Genomic DNA, 11,099 nt, shown 5'->3' on the forward strand with positions numbered 1-11,099 from the left:
TAAGATAAGATATACAAGATATACAAGATATACAAGATAAGATATACAAGATAAGATATACAAGGGTATATTGTACAACATGGTGAATATAGCCAATATTTTATAATAGCTATAAATGGAGTATAACCGTTAAGAATTGTGACTCACAATACTGTATACCTGTAACTTGTATAACATTATACATCAACTATACTTTGATTTTTAAAAAATGGCACCATATGGTCATTGGAAATAAGAAAGGGCCCATTAGAAAGCCCAGAGATAAACCCACGCACATATGGTCACCTTATTTTTGATAAAGGAGGCAAGAATATACAATGGAGAAAAGACAGCCTCTTCAATAAGTGGTGCTGGGAAAACTGGACAGCTACATGTAAAAGAATGAAATTAGAACACTCCCTAACACCATACACAAAAATAAACTCAGAATGGATTAAAGACCTAAATGTAAGGCCAGACACTATAAAACTCTTAGAGGAAAACATAGGAAGAACACTCTTGACATAAATCACAGCAAGATCTTTTTTGATCCACCTCCTAGAGTAATGGAAATAAAAACAAAAATAAACAAATGGGACCTAATGAAACTTCAAAGGTTTTGCACAGCAAAGGAAACCATAAACAAGATGAAAAGACAACCCTCAGAATGGGAGAAAATATTTGCAAACGAATCAACGGACAAAGGATTAATCTCCAAAATATATAAACAGCTCATTCAGCTCAATATTAAAGAAACAAACACCCCAGTCCAAAAATGGGCAGAAGACCTAAATAGACATTTCTCCAAAGAAGACATACAGGCGACCACAAAGCACATGAAAAGATGCTCAACGTCACTAATTATTAGAGAAATGCAAATCAAAACTACAATGAGGTGTATCACCTCACACCAGTTAGAATGGGCATCATCAGAAAATCTACAAACAACAAATGCTGGAGAGGGTGTGGAGAAAAGGGAACCCTCTTGCACTGTTGGTGGGAATGTAAATTGATACAGCCACTATGGAGAACAATATGGAGGTTCCTTAAAAAACTAAAAATAGAATTACCATATGACCCAGCAATCCCACTACTGGGCATATATCCAGAAGAACCGTAATTCAAAAAGACACATGCACCCCAATGTTCATTGCAGCACTATTTACAATAGCCAGGTCATGGAAGCAACCTAAATGCCCATCAACAGACGAATGGATAAAGAAGATGTGGCACATATATACAATGGAATATTACTCAGCCATAAAAAGGAACGAAATTGAGTCATTTGTTGAGACGTGGATGGATCTAGAGACTGTCATACAGAGTGAAGTAAGTCAGAAAGAGAAAAACAAATATCGTATATTAACGCATGTATGTGGAACCTAGAAAAATGGTACAGATGAGCCGGGTTGCAGGGCAGAAGTTGAGACACAGATATAGAGAACAAACGTATGGACACCAAGGGGGGAAAACTGCGGTGGGGTGGGGATGGTGGTGTGCTGAATTGGGCGATTGGGATTGACATGTATAAAGTGATGTGTATAAAATTGATGACTGATTAAAAAAAAAAAAAGATTCCATATATATGTGTTAACATATGATATTTGTTTTTCTCTTTCTGACTTACTTTACTCTGTGATGCTTGAGTTTTTCTTTTTGTGAAGTAGGGTATATGGAACCCACAGATTGCTTTTCTCTATGCAGGTCTATTGACCCTACAGTTAGTGGAAATTTATCTCAGATTTCTATGACATCACATACATTTTGGAAGAAAATACAAAAAGGAGATATCAGAAGCTGCTGCCTGATGCTTTTTCATTGCATTTCTTAATATCAATATCAATGTTCTGAAGTGTTCTGTAATTCTAAGGCAATGCTGTTCATTCATTTTTTATTTGCATTTGGACAGGGCTTAGAGAACAAATTTACACGTACATTTAACTTTGGCTCTTTAAGATTTGGAATTCAAATGATCTGAACTCAATGCAGTATTCGTATAATGCAACCACTGTACACTTTATATTTTTCAGAGGGCTTTACAAACATGATCTCATGAGAAAGAGAGCTGGACCAAGAATCAGGAGTCTTGGGTTCTGGGACTGGCTCTCCCGCCAACCAGAGGTGGCACCTTGGGAGATCCACATACTCTTCTTGGACCTTAATTTTCCAGTTTATAAAATGGGTGAGTGGACTTGATGATCTCTGAAATCCCTTCTATATCAGATATGTTGTGATTCTGTGTTCATCACTGATGGTCATTTTGATCTAGCACAGTGAATTAGAGAATTAGTGTCAAAGTTTTATCATTGCTCTATATTTTTAGTTTTTCAAGATTAGAATTCCAAATATTCCTCTTAGGTGGTTTGCTTACAACTAAAATGGAGTGCTACGAGTTGACATAGGGTACTTTGCTATGGCCCAGGTCAAAGCCAAGTTTAAATCGGAGCGGTGGTTGTCACACTTGACTGTGTAACAGAATCACCTGGAGGGCTTGTTAAAACACAGGTTGCCAGGCCTCATTCCCAGAGTTTCTGGTGGTGCTGATGCTGCTGGTCCAAGGACCACAGTTTGAGAACTACTGAGCTAGAGGTATGTTAGCCCAGCGAGATTGCTTTGTTTTGCCTCTGTTGCTAGAGAAAAGCTAAGAGTGTTCCCAGGTGTTTAAAGAAAAGGGATTAGTTTGTCTTGGACACCTCCTCCTCTCCTTTTCATTTTCTCTGATTAATTTCTAGCATGATGTAAGTCTGCCTGGCCTGGGTATAGAGTTTGCATTGTAGGGGCTGAGCCTGGGATGAATGGACTATCTTAAGCAAAATAGCCAAGAACTAAGGAGACAGAGAAGTCATAGTATCAATAGTTGAATAAAGGAGAGTTGTATCTTCCACAATCAAGAAAAGCAGTGTTGATAAGGAGGGAAAGCAGGGAAAATCTGTATAACCGTATGTACTAGTGATTCTGTTCTGAAAAATGTGGCAGACTTGTTCACCAAAATGTCTCCTTCTCTTTTTCTTGAATACATAGCTAGACTGCATTTCTAGCTTTCCTTGTAGCTAGATGTGGTCATGGATTAGTTGTGTTCAGTGACTTGTGAGTGGATGTGATTTGTGCAGCTCTAGAAAGTAGTCTGGAGATTTGTATAAGAGACTGTGCCTCTTCCGTCTTCCCTTTTTCTTCCTCCATCTTCTGGATGGAAATTCATGGAGTCTGAGTCCCTGAGTCACCACCTGGAGGAGAGCTGCCTGATGACATTCAGGAACTCTGGAATTTTTACATGAGTTAGAAATATATATCTACTGTATTTGAGCTCTTATAAACTTTTGGGTCTGTTTTTTACTGCATCCACATCCTAATCAATTAGCATATATTCCATTATTTCTCAATATTAGAGGACCAAGCTGTGGGGATGGGAGAAAACAAAAGTTAGGACCAGATAAATGCATATCAGATCCTAAATATGAACTGAGAGCTATACTAACCAATGTTCCCGTTAGAGTTAGATCAAGAAGGGGACCTCCTGGCACTTAGGGGGCTTGTGAGTAGAACCCACATAAATTCACACTAAAATCTATTGAGAGATCCCAATTATACTCTTCTGTTTTCAAGATGAGAATATTATAAAAATTAACATAGGCTAGTTGGAAAATATGCCACAGAATAAGGAAAGGGGACCATCTCTCAGTGTACTCAGTGGAGAAATACAGTTTTGGAAATATTTACTGTGAGGACAAAAAGAACTTTTTAGAAACTATTTGTTGACCACAGTAGTTGCAAGAAGGCATGACCTTGATTAAAGAAGAAGCAAAACAATAAGACAAAATGTAAGAGGTGAAGGGTCTAATGGGATGAGATTCAGATTTAACAAACTGAGGCAGAAAGGGAGAAAGAAGTACTAAAGGGAGAAATCAATGAAACTGATATGAGTGCCAAGATGAAAATTCCAAGGCAAACTTGAGAAGCTCTCTCAGAGCTCAGGGGAAAAGAACTAATAGATAAGAGCAAGAAGAATTCGACAGATTTGGAGGGCATGAAACAAAGATTAAACTTAAGAATTATAGAGATTTCTGAGGAAAGAAACAGAGCAAATGGAATAAAATGTAAAGATCGAAAGTATGTCGAAGGAATCTATATGAATTTGAAAACACATCTGAATTTAAAGATTGAAATGGCTTGCTATGTTCCAGGCAACACACACACACACACACACACACTCACACTCACTCATATCCTGGAAATTAAAAAAAATTCTAAGAATTAAAATCAGCCACTTGGGACTTCCCTGGTGGCACAGTGGTTAAGAATCCACCTGCCAATTCAGGGGACACGGGTTCGAGCCCTGGTTTGGGAAGACCCCACCTGCCGCAGAGCAACTAAACCTGTGCACCACAACTACTGAGCCTGCGCTCTAAAGCCCGCGAGCCACAACTACTGAGCCCACATGCCACAACTACTGAAGCCTGCACACCTAGAGCCCGTGTTCTGCAACAAGAGAAGCCACCGCAATGAGAAGCCTGTGCACCGCAATGAAGAGTAGCCCCCGCTCGCTGCAACTAGAGAAAGCCTGCACGCAGCAACGAAGACCCAACACAGCCAAAAATAAAAAATACAAATAAATAAATAAATTTATATAAAAAAAATAAAATCAGCCAGTCAAAATTATTTACATATCCAGGCAGAAAAAAAAAATCAGTTTTACCACAAGAGAACAAAAATTCAGTCTGGCTTCAGACTTCTCCTCTTTAACATTAAATGATAAAAGATGATGGAATAACATCTACTGGTTTTATAGGGAAATTGTTTAGATCCATGGATTTTGAACCAGGCTGAATTTTCATTTATAGTTGAAGGTAGAAGCAAACTATTCTAGGGACTGTAAGGATCTAGGAAATTTACCAACTATTTGCCCTTTGTGGGAAAACTTTTTTTGGAAGACATTGTCTAATTGACCCAGAGCTGAATCAATATTATAAGTTCAAACAAGTCAGTGATCTGATAGCCTTTGTATAAAAAATGATCTTTGAGCTTCTACACTATCCTCTATTCAGCCTGCTGGCCTGGAGGGGGTGCTGCGTCCTGGTGTCTGTAGCAGGCTCACCTTGCTCAGCCTCATCCCCGGGCAGCCCATCTAGCTCTCTACTCTGTATTCCTGCTATCCAGGAGCCCAGAGCAGCTCAGGAGAGCCGCACCTCAAGGTGTCCTCCCTCCCTGATTGATGCTCTGTAGCCAAATAGACATGACTGTGCCCCAGGATGGTGCAAGAGAAGCCTCAGAGGCATGTTTTGAAGTCCTAGATGAAGAATGAGACCTAGGGTCTCTGCTGTGGACTGAACGTTTGCATCCCCCAAATTCATATTTTGAAACCTAATCCCTAGTGTGATGGTATTTGGAGGTGGGGCTTTGGAGAGATGATTGGGTCATGAGGGCGAATCCATCATGAATGGGATGAAAGCCCTTATAAAAGAGACCCCAGAGAGCTCCCTTGTCCCTTCTAGCATGGGGGGACCACCTGTCAGGGCCACCTGTGAACCAGGAAGCAGGTTCTCATTAGACACGGAATCTGCCAGGGCGTTGATCTAGACTTCCCAGTCTCCAGCACTGTGAGAAATAAAGTTTCTGTTGTTTATAAGCCACCCAATCTATGGTATTTTTCTTACAGCAGCCTGAATGCACTAAGACAGTCTCCTTTGCTCTCCATAGTACCTTCATCCACCTAAATACCTGCCCCTCTCAGGCAGAAGAGGGGAAAATAGGCACACCTACAGGGGAGGGTGGAATTTCCCCCTTCCTCTTTCTAGCTGGACCTCTCTTACATACATACCTTTAATCTAGATCATAAAAACAGTTGGTTTGGGATGTTTGGGGCCGGGGAGATTAGAGAAATTTAGACAAAACTTTCTTTAGATAATGCCTGGGATTGCCAGGTATTATCTGCTACAAAATCCTAGTTTTGAATTCTAGAAGCTGAACTTTAGTTTTCTTCTATGCTTTCTTTCTCTAATAAACCCCTCCAGGTAGCTGGGTATTAGGGGCTGATGAGGGCTGACTAGGATGAAGACTATTCATAGAAAAAGACAAAATGTTACTATGTTACCTTTATATCAGATGATCCCAATTTATATATTTTTGTATAATATGAAATATATTATGTGTAAATACATAAAATTCAACAAGTTATGAAACATGATTATTTCTGAGTAGTAGTATAATAGGTAATTTTTTCTTCATATTAGCCTGAAATTTTATTTTTCTAAGCTCACTCTAATGCTCATGCATTGCTTCTGTCATAAAAACAATAACTGTTGCTTAAAAATATTGTAAAAGTAAGAACTGTGGGGACTTACAATAGCCAAAACAGACTACGTGACAACATTCAAAATGGCGACAATAAATTTTAGGACAGAAATGTAAGATTCAATATGGTAACAAGTCTGTATACTCAAGGGTCAAAATATAATTTAACTTTAAAAAAATCAAATGTGCTTATTTTTAATTAATCATAGTGTTTAGGTAGAAAAATCCACTCGCTTGGCCATATGTTGCCGTGGCTATTTATAGTACTTATCATACCAATACGTGAAATGATAGAAGTGACATATTTGATGTAAACGGGCGTTGTTTTGTCAATATGTATAGTCTTCCCTGAAATTGATCTGATAGCTTGCTTCTCCTTCTTACCGAGTGCTAATTCTGGCAAGAAAAAGCCAGAATTCTGTTCCAAAACCTGGCTTTCAGCACCTATTTCTCTCTCTTCAAAGGAGAGAAATGGAAAGGGCGTTATAAAACAGGAACCATAGCTTGTTGGGAAAGATGAATCACCAAGTGATGAATCAAACCAGGGCCACTGATGGTGCCCTAAATCATGAGAGCAGCCTGTCAAGGGGAACCCCATAGGAGATTTAGAACTGGCACCACTCATCCATCTCCTTCAGGGCGCATTCGTGGGCCCATGTGCTCATGTGACAAGTGATATTTTGGGATAAGGAACTCCTGGGGTTCTTATCAAAAGCTTCTCTGACTAATTAGAAAGGAGTCAGTCCCCTGCCTTTCCCTGGAGCTGTGTTACTAGTGTGAGGTGCTAAAAATGGATGTCTACATTTATGTCATTCCAACTCCAGCCCAGCTGTTTAGCATAAGCAGCCAGCTCTCGGCGGACTTCTCTGCTCTTCTCCCAGAACTAACAAAAGGTCAGTTGAGCAGTACATCAAGAGTGCTCTTCCTGAAAACTTCTCGATTACGAAAATAGAAATGACGTTCCATGTAGAGTGCTGACATGTCAATGAGTGATAATCCCACCTCGCCAAATCCCCGTGCGGAGCGATCAGACTGCCTCGCTGGTTCCTTCTTCCTATTTTCTAGGGTTGCATCCTGACTCCTGTGATATGTGTTAGGATGGAATTTTCTAGAATCACCTGGCTTTCTCTCTGGCAGTTCCACTGTCTCAGTTCAGTGTCTCTCTTAAATTGGACTTAGCTGTCAACCAGCGGCCCTAGTTCGATGCTCCCCTCACTGCTGCACTTTCTGTTAACTCTCTTCTTCAACCAATTTTCTTAGCTCGGTTTGAACTTGAAGTTGTCATCCACCCCACCGTTTGAGCTTGGGCAGAGCAGTAAACAGAGCACCCAGCAGACTGGTTCAAAAGTGATGCTGTTAGGTAGAGTGTGGGCTGTTTTCAAAACAGACTGCCTGAATTCAGTCAAGCAGCCAGCACCCAGGCAGCTCCTAACTGGTGGCTTGTGATCCAGCCCTCGGAAGTGTTGATGTCTTTCAAAGCCGCCTGTGTGCATAGACGCAGCAGGAGTTCCTATCAGCTGACATCCTTACGATCACGCCTCTTAATCGGCACGTCAGTTCTGGGTACCCTTAGTTTTCTCGTGCTTTGCTAGTATGTTTCCTTAAGGAATTAATTTATTCTAGTTAATTTTAAGGCATGATATTCCTCCATTAAACCTGATTCCACTTAGAAAACGATATGTTCTTTCAGCGTCATAGAATTATGTAGGAGCGAGAAATTTCACTGACCTTCTGGGTCTGGGAACTGGAAATATAATTTGCAGTGAAATCCTTCTATTCCTCCTCTTCTTCCTTCTTTTTCTTGTCATTCTCCTCCTTCTTCCATATCCCTCCAGGACCTCAATATGTAACGTTGTTAATCTAGATTCCAGAGGTGAAAGCCTTGCCTGGAATGGGGTAAGAACACTCCTTCCCCCTTTTCTGCTTTAATTATAAATATGTGAATCACAGTCCTAGGAAAACACATGGGGAAAGAAAAGAAATATATAGAGAAGGAGGAAAAATGCCTGGCCAGATGTCCCCCAGCCTCCCAAGGCATCCACCAGACAAGTTAATAACTTAAGACAATGTCTGACAGGTTGATATTTCCAGCTTGCATTCCTGAAAAATATTTTGGGACCCAAAATATTGCAGTGCCTCCCTGCCGTGTGAAATTCTAAAAGGAGATTCAGAAAAGCAAAGAGGAATGCTTAGAAAAAGGACTGTTTCTGATTTTGTCAATACAGTTCAGGGGTCATAGAAGTTGTTGATTTAAAGAATATAAGACTTGCTCTGTGGGCTCAGTTCTCAGGGAGAAATTTGCTAGCTGGACTTAATCACTACCTTCAACTTTAGTGACTTTCCACAGTGGACACTTGCTCCTTAATTTTATTTCTCTTAAGACTCACTTGACCCTTTATGTTCTTGTGGCCCTTTGATGGGTTGAGTTATATTAACTCCTGTGGATTTGCTTCCTAGACCCCAACCCAGTGGGAGGAGACATCATACCTCTGACCTCTGTCACACCCAGTGCTGGGACCCCTCGTCTTCTATATCCTCTTTTTCTCCCCTTGGCGCATCCCGGGTGGTTCAAGCACAGCACAACATCTTCTTCTTTTTTTTTTTTTTTTATTGAGGTAGAGTTGATTTACAATGTTGTGTCAATCTCTGCTGTACAGCAAGGTGACTCAGTTACACACATATAGACATTCTTTTTTAAATATTCTCTTCCATATGGTTTATCCCTGGAGACTGGATAATAGTTCCCTGTGCTATAGATAGGACCTTGTTGTTTATCCATTCTACATGTAATAGTTTGCGTCTACCAACCCCCCAAGCTCCCAGTCCATCCCTCTCCCCCCCCCCCACAACCTTGGCAACCACAAGTCTGTTCTCTATGTCTGGGAGTCTGTTTCTGTTTTGTACATAGGTTCATTTGTGTCATACTTTAGATTCCACGTATAAGTGATATCATACGGTATTTGTCTTTCTCTTTCTGACTTACTTCACTTAGTATGATAATCTCCAGTTGCATCCATGTTGTTACAAATGGCATTATTTCGTTCTTTTTTAATGGCTGAGTAGTATTCCATTGTATATATATACCACATCTTCTTTATCCAATTATCTGTCAATGGACATTTAGGTTGTTTCCATGTTTTGGCTATTGTGAATGGCGCTGCTATGAACATAGGGGTGCATGTATCTTTTTGAATTATAGTTGTATCTGGGTATATGCCCAGGAGTGGGATTGCTGGATCATATGGTAATTCTATTTTTAGTTTTCTGAGGAACCTCCATACTGTTTTCCACAGTGGCTGAACCAACTTACATTCCCACCAGCAGTGTAGGAGGGTTCCCTTTTCTCCACATCCTCCCCAGCATTTGCTGTTTGCAGACTTTTTGATGACGGCTCTTCTGACCGGTGTGAGGTAGTACCTCTTTTGATTTGCATTTAAGCATAGCATCTTCTTGGTAGCCATTAATGGGATCCTGAGTTGCCCACAGCAGCAGCTACCATGGGTCCTCTATACACTGACCTTGATGTCAGCATTTGTTCCATGAGTGCTACAACTGTTCTCTTAGGGTCTTCACATAGTGGCCCGGGTCCTCTTGCCTTCTCATAACCCCTACTCTCATGGAATACATTCCGCTAGAGCCATAGGACGGGGCTTATAGGGCCACCGTCTGCCTCTTTGGAGCTCTGGGTCTTGCTGCCCCTGCTCTCCGTCACAGGGAAGAAGCTCTGGTGTGGGTGAGAGCACCTCCTCAGTCTTAGTTAAAGAGGCAGAATAACATCGATTCAGAGGAACGCTGGCTACCACTCAGCAACGAGAAAGATGTGGAGACAGGGGACCAGGCAACCCAGAAGGGCCGTTCCTTAGAGTGAGTTATGATGCGTGTGCAGTTTTCAGTGACTTGCTGTGTTATTCGCCTGGATCTGAGAAGCCCTGGTCTCCAGAGGCCGATGACGACGCTCCCAGGGCAGTGGCTGATCTTCCTGCACAGCATCTGTTTTACATTCCTGCTCTCCGTACATGTGCGTAGTTGGCTATTTGCCTGCACTTGCCTCTCTCTCCTTCTCCCCCTCCTCCCGACAGCTTTTCTCTTTGGAAGAACCAGATCATTTCTCTCCCCGAACAGGTCTTTCCAGGGAGGAAAATGCCGAACAATACCAGATGTGGCCTTTGGTTTGTGTATTTCCTGGTCCCCACCCACCCAACCAGGGAACCTGGACAGAGCAGGGCCTCTGGAAGCTCTTCCCATTTTGTGGACACAGCCCTGAATTCCAGCCTTTCCAGAAGGGCTTCAAATCACCTTTGTGACAGTGGTTAGTGTTATGGTCAACGTGGGCGGCTTCAGGTGTGACTCCTAGAGCTGTGAGCTCCGGGTTTTTCCCTCCCTGCCTTCCCCAACCTCCCCACAATCCCTTCTGCCTTCATTTCTAATTGGAAAAGTAGGGGAGGGAGGTATGGTTAAAGCAGAGATACTAAAATAGGTCAGGCCATCATGCAGGTTCCAAAATAAACATCATTAATGCCAAGTCACTGAACCATACAGCCCAAGCTGACAGTGCCTCGTTTGCCTGCTGCTTCTGACTTGGGATTTTAAAGAAACAGTGAAAGGACTTACAAAAGAGCCTCCCCAAAAGGGAGGCAGTTTTGGGGTGAGTTGGGGAGAAGATGGGATAAGAGAAATGAGGAAAGACCCTGCCATACCAAGATTTAAGTGCAAACCAGAATTTGCCCTTTATAATCCAGGTTGCTATTTTTGGTTATCAATGTGGGGTATGGAGGGGACCAGAATGGGGAGGCATAAACGTATTCTTGCCCCAGTGCAGGTTTGAACTTTAT

Source organism: Balaenoptera physalus (genome assembly GCF_965194825.1).
Source record: "Balaenoptera physalus genome assembly, chromosome: 16".
In the NCBI taxonomy this organism is placed as follows: Eukaryota; Metazoa; Chordata; class Mammalia; order Artiodactyla; family Balaenopteridae; genus Balaenoptera; species Balaenoptera physalus.